This window comes from Myotis yumanensis, unplaced genomic scaffold (assembly GCF_028538775.1).
Source record: "Myotis yumanensis isolate MYYU_CA2020_CCGP unplaced genomic scaffold, mMyoYum1.0.hap1 SCAF_1, whole genome shotgun sequence".
NCBI lineage: Eukaryota > Metazoa > Chordata > Mammalia > Chiroptera > Vespertilionidae > Myotis > Myotis yumanensis.
The window spans coordinates 41601661-41609338 of NW_027223752.1; the positions used below are offsets into that span (position 1 = coordinate 41601661).

The window sequence follows — 7678 nt, forward strand, 5'->3', positions numbered from 1 at the left end:
ATTGTGTGTGTGTGTTCACTTACTTTAATAACACTACATTTACCATGTTATCACCATGGAATGTAATTCAGGTTAGAATTTCACAAGTGCAATAAAGCCTTCTGTAGTACACCAAAGTTTTTGTATAATGTCTTTCCAGAGCTTGCTCTTGAATCATTCATCACTTTCATTATAGGTAATTTGTTTAGTTTAACATTTATGATTCTTACAGAGAAAATGAACATACTGCACATATTTAAAAACTGTTTTTCATTACCTTTGTGTTAGCACTTTAAAGACATATTTATTTCAAGGTGACATTTAAAAATTATTCTAATATAACAGCAGCAAAAATATAATTCTGCAATTAGAAAAGAGCTAAACTGAGATCCATATTATCTTATGTTTACAAGTGTGACTCTAAAATAAATACTACCTTCTAGCAGCTGTTATCAGCATGTTAGATTTGGTTTAAACACACACACACACACATACCAGTTGGGGAGGTTTGTAACATTATATGCCATCTACTATTCTGAAAGGGTTCTTTAAGAGTCAACCAGCCCTAAAAACGGAAGTCCTCATTCAGTCCACGAGGCAGGCAGAAAAGTCAAAGTAACTGGGGCAAACAGGATTCCTACATAACATCAAAAGCATGTGAGATTCTGCAGCAACTGGGAGTATTTCAGGATTGGCATATTGTTCTTGCTTAGAACTAATTTCACCAGAAGAGTTTAACAAGGTGGACATTTTAACACTATCAAGTGCATTTAAAAGTGATATGTTTCTTAGGTGCTAAGCTGACTCCCCTGAATGACCTAGCTCGTGAACTAGTCACTAGTAATTTAGTCACCTGGCAAACCAAGCCTGCAAAAAAGGAAGCCAATATTCAAATTCATGTGTTATTGTCTGACCCTCTCAAATGATTTATTTTCAACATAAACATATAACCTCACTGTGAGATGTCTAACTATAGCAAACACCACCACCAAGACCAAGACAGCATCTCTCCTGCTATGGTTTAGGTTTAGGTTATTGGGGTGACACTAGTTAACAAAGTTATACAGGTTTCAGATGCATAATTCTACAACAAATCACCTGTATATTGTATTGTGTGTTCACCCCCCCGAGTCAAGCCTCTGTCTATTACCATTTATACTCCTATACCCTCCTCCACCTCTCCCTACAAAATGGTTGTGTTTGCCCAGAATTCCTTATACATGGAATAGCCCATGCCAAGAGTCATTGCTCCCACAACAAAACCTTGGGCTATCACATGCATGTGGAGATTTTAGTATTTCCCCTGTTCTTCAATTTATATAATCCATATGCAATGATTGCTGCAAAACCTGCCATTCCAATAGGGACAAATGCTGCCTCTTTAGCTTTTCGGATAAATTTAGATCCCCAACCTTCATCATATGAAGAGAAACATCTGTGTTGGTTGACATACTGATTGAAGAATCTTCCAAACCCAACAGGACCTCTCAAACTCCAGCCTGCTTCTCCCTGCTTTTGTTTTTAAGATGATGTTTCAGCAATACATGTAGCCTCCCCTCTATTTTGTATTTTTAAATCCTTTTTCTCTTTGATAACAAAGTCTATGAGCCTTTTCTCTTTGGTTGGTATTGGCAATGGGATTTCCATCTAGTCTTCCAACATATTAGTTAAGTAAGTAGCAAACCCCAGAACCAGCCAGATTTTTCTAGGACTTCTGAAAGAATGATGATGTCTACTTGTTTCTCTTAAATTCAGGAAAAATTTAGCTAGAGGATTGTGTGATTTAAAAACCACAGGTTCCTGCTAAACTTTAGATAATTCTAAGATATTTTATTATCAACTAAGAGCCATTAGGGTTTATAAAAAATAAGCATAGCTTAAGATAGCTGTAGCCAAAGACCCTCAGGAGATTCCTGGAAAATACCACTTCAGACGGCCAGAGACCTTTGGCACTACCATGGAATTTTCCTTTTTGTGGGAACAGAGAGGGTTAATAAGTGATGACTGTTATTCTCAAGGATGGCATGCTCAAATCTATTTTCCCTTACTAAAAATAGGATGCATATTCACAGTTATGGAGAGTGTTATATGCCTGCCAACTCCCAGCAAAATGGTGTGTTTGTTCAGAAATCATTCTCACTTGCTTATTATAGTTCAATGAAAGAATTGGGAGAATCTTGAATTTCATGGGGTTGAATGAGGTCAGAGTGCTGGTATTGGATATCACATGACCCATGGTTTCTGCCCATGGAATAACATCAGGGGTCTGAACATCCCTCCTACCTTGCGGCATGGCCTGCTCACAGAGGCCCAATTGAATGGTGGGCATGCATTTTGTCATCGGATCCCCAAGCCCAGTGAGCCACTCCAGCTCTGGGCCACAGCAGATGAAGCCTCTTAGCTTCAGGCAGCTCTACAGCATTCAAGGGCTCTGTTCAACAAGGAATTAAGGGAGTTGAAAACATTTGGCCATTCTCTATCATCTTGATGCTCTGATATTTTTATATTGAGATAGAATCAATGTACCACCTTGCCTGAAGAATGAAGGCAGTCCTACTTTGCAGTTCTGAAAAGATTCTATAAGCCTACTTTTTGCCTTTATTTTTTTCCTTTTTATTGAATTTATTGGGGTGACACTAGTTAACAAAGTTATACAGGTTTCAGATGCATAATTCTACAACACATCACTTGTATATTGTATTGTGTGTTCACCCCCCCCCCCGCCCCCCCCCCCGAGTCAAGCCTCTGTCTATTACCATTTATACTCCTATACCCTCCTCCACCTCTCCCTACCCAACCTCCCCCCAGGAATCACCACACTGTTGTCCATGTCCAAGAGTTTTCTTTTCTTTTGGGCTCAGTCCCTCCACTGCCCCATCCAGCCTCCCACCCTGAGAGCTATCAGCCTGCTCTCTGTCTCTGAGTCTGTCACTATTTTGCTTGTTACTCATGTTGCTTATTAGGTTCCAAATAGGAGTGAGATCATATGGTACTTGTCTTTCTCTGACTGGCTTATTTCACTTAACATAATGTTCTCTAGGTCTATCCATGCTGTCCCAAAGGGTAAGATTTCCTTCTTTTTAACTGCTGAGTAGTATTCCATCGTGTAAATATACTACAGCTTTTTTATCCACTCATCTACTGGTGAACACTTGGGCTATTTCAAAATCTTGGCTATTGTAAATAATGCTGCAATGAACATAGGAATGCATATATTATTTTGAATTAGTGTTTTGGGTTTCTTGCATAAATTCCCAGAAGTAGGATCACTGAGTCATAAGGCAGTTCCATTTTTAATTATTTGAGATGACTCTATACTGCTTTCCACAGTGGGTGCACCAGTCTGCATTCCCACCAATAGTGCACAAGGGTTCCCTTTTCTCCACATCCTTGCAAACACTTGTTATTTATTAATTTATTGATGATAGCCATTCTGACAGGTGTGAGGTGATATCTCATTGTGGTTTTAATGTGCGTTTCTCTGATGCTTAGTGATGTTGAGAATCTTTACAAATGTCAATTGGCCATCTGTATGTCTTCTTTGGAGAAGTGTCTATTCAGGTCCTTTACCCATTTTTTAACTAGATGGTTTGTGTTTTTTTGGTGTTGAGTTGTCTGAGTTATTTATAAATTTGGATAGTAACCCTTATCAGATATATCATTTTGTTGTCTAAAGCTGGCCACTGGGTGTGTTGGCTCTGGGCCTCTTGTGAGGGACTCTAGTGCAGGCCAATGTCAGACGCTGCCTGTGACTTGGCTCTGGGCAACCTTTTTGGAGCTCCAAGCAATCAACAGTTTGTGCTGCCTTAGCGTGGCCTCTGTATGTGCTGGAAGGAACAAGCTGCACACCAAAGTTTGCTTTTATAAGCACGGAGCCCAGGAGCAGGTCAACAATAGTTCTAAGGCACCCCGAGATCTGCCTCTGCCTGTCTCTTTCTGCCAGCTGCCAGTTAGGCTCAGTCACTGAAAGAGCCTCTGGCTATATCCTTAGCAGGGCATAAGCCATGCAGGGTGGGACAAGAGGGAGTCCCAAGGGTGGGGCTATTGCCTCCCACCAGACTGAAGCCACACAGAGGGGAGTGCTCCACCTAAGAAAGATGGCATCTGCAGTTTGGGAGAATGACTCAGCATAGAGATCCTGGCAGATGTCCTTTCAGCTCTCTCCCCAGAGCCACAAACCCCAGACACTCCTCACGTGACTCTAGCCTGCGCCACCTCCCTCCACCAGAGCCTAGGGTGAGTTGCTGTGAACAAAATTTTGTTCATTGGCCCTTTAAGAGGTGAGTATAGTTTCCACCTACTCCATCCTCATCGTGAATCGCTGCCATTATTCTTTGTTGTTGTTTTCTTAAAATATATTTTTATTGATTTCAGAGAAGAAGGGAAAGGAGAGAGAGATAGAAACATCAATGATGAGAGAGAATCACTGATCAGCTGCCTCCTATATGCCCCACACTGGGGATCAAGCCTGCAACTCGGGCATGTGCCCTGACAGGGAATCCAACTGTGACCTCCTGGTTCATAAGTCAACACTCAACCACTGAGCAAGGCCAGCCAGGCCAGCCAGGCTGCCTTTATTCTTTTTTTTTTTTTAAACATTTTTTTTATTGATTTCACAGAGGAAGGGAGAGGAAGAGAGAGATAGAAACATCAATGATGAGAGAGAATCATTGATTGGCTGCCTCCTGCATGCTCCCTCCTTGGGATCGAGTCTGCAGTTTGGGCATGTGCCCTTGACTGGAATCAAACCTGGGACCCTTTAGTCGGCAGGCCGACATTCTATCCACTGAGCCAAACTGGCTAGGTCTTTATTCTTTAAACAAATTATTTTAAACAAATGTGGGTCAAGGCAAACTATGACTTCATTTGTCTTCAGGTATGACTTAAAATGGGCATAAACTTCTCACTTGTAATGGCTTTGACATTGCCAGGCTGTTTAAAATATTACAACAGGCAGCCAAGGAAGCTTTTGTGTAAACTCCATGAAAAACTGAAACCTTGGTATAGCATTCTTCCTGTGTGTGTGTGTAATAGCATTCTTATTCTCCTTTTTATGACAATGAAAATAAAAATTGAATTTAAGAGCCCTGAGCATAAAAGGGACAAAATTGTTTAGGTCAGCAATTATGTGTGTATATAGAATATTTTTCATAAAAGCAACCCCAAATCCATAATTTAGAGAAATAAGATTTTGTTAAATTTTGTGCTATACATAAGACAGCAAATACTGACATGTAAATTAAAATTAGATTCAGCAACAGGGATTGGCTTATTCAAGTCTGTACACAAAGTAGCAAATTTCATATTTTTTTTTCTTTATCCCATAAATATGTGTCATACACGGTTATAGTGAAATCCACAAAAAATATATTTTTACTCAGAAATATATAATAAATTTTTCATATCATTGAATATACTTGCACTCCTTAAAGATTGCAAATAATTTTATTGGGTCATTACTCAGCATATCTTTTCTAATGCTTAGAAATATTTATGTTCTAATTTTTTTACTCAAATACTGCGTTAGTGATCATCTTACACACTTCTCACTTTTCTGATGATTTTCTTAGGAGAAATTCTTTTTAAAAAAATGTATTTTATTAATTTTTTTACAGAGGGGAAGGGAGAGGGATAGAGAGTTAGAAACATCGATGAGAGAGAAACATCGACCAGCTGCCTCCTGCACACCCCCCACTGGTGATGTGCCCGCAACCAAGGTACATGCCCTTGACCGGAATCGAACCCGGGACCCTTCAGTCTGCAGGCCGACACTCTATCCACTGAGCCAAACCGGTCAGGGCTCTTAGGAGAAATTCTTGAATGTAAAATGACTGGATTATATGTTTTCTCTTAAAAGCTGTGTGTGTGGCTGGGACTCTCATAACAAAACACCAACAACAAAAATACATCAAAAGCGCATGTTCCAAGGAGTAGTAATATTGAGCAGATATTAAATTTGTCTTTTATCATCCATCAGGTTACGGGATAATTGCTCCCAGAACTCCTATGGGCCAGATATTCTGTGTCTTCTATGGTTTATTGGGGATTCCACTAACTATTATATTCCTGAAGTTTTTGGGTAAGGCAATATCACAACCATTTTCAGGACTTGGGACATACCTTCGGAATATGGGTCTGACGGAGGTAATGTTCACTAAATATTTTTTTTACACATGCTTGGGTTTATAAACTTACATAGAATAAGCACACAACACTTTATATATTCTTGTTAAATACATGCTAAAAGAATCTCTCTATATACATATATGTATAACTATATATGTGTGTGTATATATACAAATATATATATATGTAAATGTATATATTTGATATGTTTGCCCTTTTTTATGGAATTCTTGATCAAAAAAAGAGATATTCAACCCAAAATATCTTTAGTGCTTTATTTTCCTTCTTCAGAAACAGGAATATTATTTCAAATAATACTATGGTAGAGTATCATAGTATAAATACAGTTTCATGATTTTATTTGACTTCCTGAACCACCCTATGAAGTAAGTATATAAAACCTAACATCTAGATTTTCTAGAGGAAGTTATCAACTTGAATTCAATTCCTCTGATCCTGGGTTCTGAGCTCTTTTTATCTCACAATTCCTTTCTCAACACTGTGAAAGGCGAGACATTTTTTATGGCTATAGATTACAAAAGCATATAATTAGAAGAGACTGTTTGGAAAACTGTTAGGCAAGTTTGTGTTGAGTTGGGGCAAAGTGAGATAAAGAGAGATGACATGGATGGATAGTCCATTCCTGGTAGTCCAGAAAGAGATATGCAGAGAGGACAAGAACAGGCACATATTTGTTCTTATTGCCAGGAAGGTTTGTTTCAGGTAGTCTTGTGAACGAGGCTGCACTTTAGCAATTACTCCTTATACCCAGCTAATATTTTGAGTAGAGACTGAGGCCGGATGTTCCTTTCCCTTCCTCTCAGAACTCTCACCCCCGGTTTAAGAGTGATAATTAAAAGGCCAATTTGATGTCTAAACAGGCCTCAGGAAAGAGCAGTGCTGAGAGAGGGCAGGTCCTGGCTGATGTTACTTTCTCATTCTCAAAGGAGTGGAGTCCAGAGAAAGAAACGCCTGGGAGGTTATCTGACCACTCCTCCCATAGTGGTGGTCAGTGAATGCTCTTGTACTTGACCCATTCATACCAGCAATTCTCTCTTGGGAGTGGATTCTAGGAGGGTAGAAAGGGCTGTTAGCATTCTTTTAGAAACCAAAATCCTCTGTGAAATAGTTCAACCAGACAAGTTTTGTTGTTGTTGTTTTCCTTCAAGGGAGGAGATCAGGCAGCATCTGAAAAGATTTTGCTCATTTGTCTTTCCTGAGGCCATGTTATTCACTCCTGTAATTATGTCTGGTATCAAAGATTTGGCCATTTCAGAAACTCAAGATCTCTTGGATGCTACCTTTCAAAGCCTACAAGGGGCCAAGCTTGTATCTTATTTCATACTTATAAATATGACTAAACAAACTGGTCAGACAGGGTCACTCAAGTGCACCAGATAATAGCATGACCCAAATAAAACTCTTATCAGTGATACAGAATGCTCTGAGTTTGCCACCACTATACAAAGTTAAACTAAAGCGGCTATTAGCAGTACTTCTCACAGAAAATGAAATTTGTAATATAAATCTCCTCTTGTTTCCAAAACTTCTTAACAGGCCACAATATATACTA

The 7678-nt window shown here is 39.3% G+C and overlaps 1 pseudogene; it reads right to left on the reverse strand.

Moving 5' to 3' along the window:
- Positions 1 to 1162: 1162 nt before the first annotated feature.
- On the reverse strand, positions 1163 to 1430 carry LOC139018976 (HIG1 domain family member 1A, mitochondrial pseudogene; annotated as a pseudogene).
- Positions 1431 to 7678: the final 6248 nt, after the last annotated feature.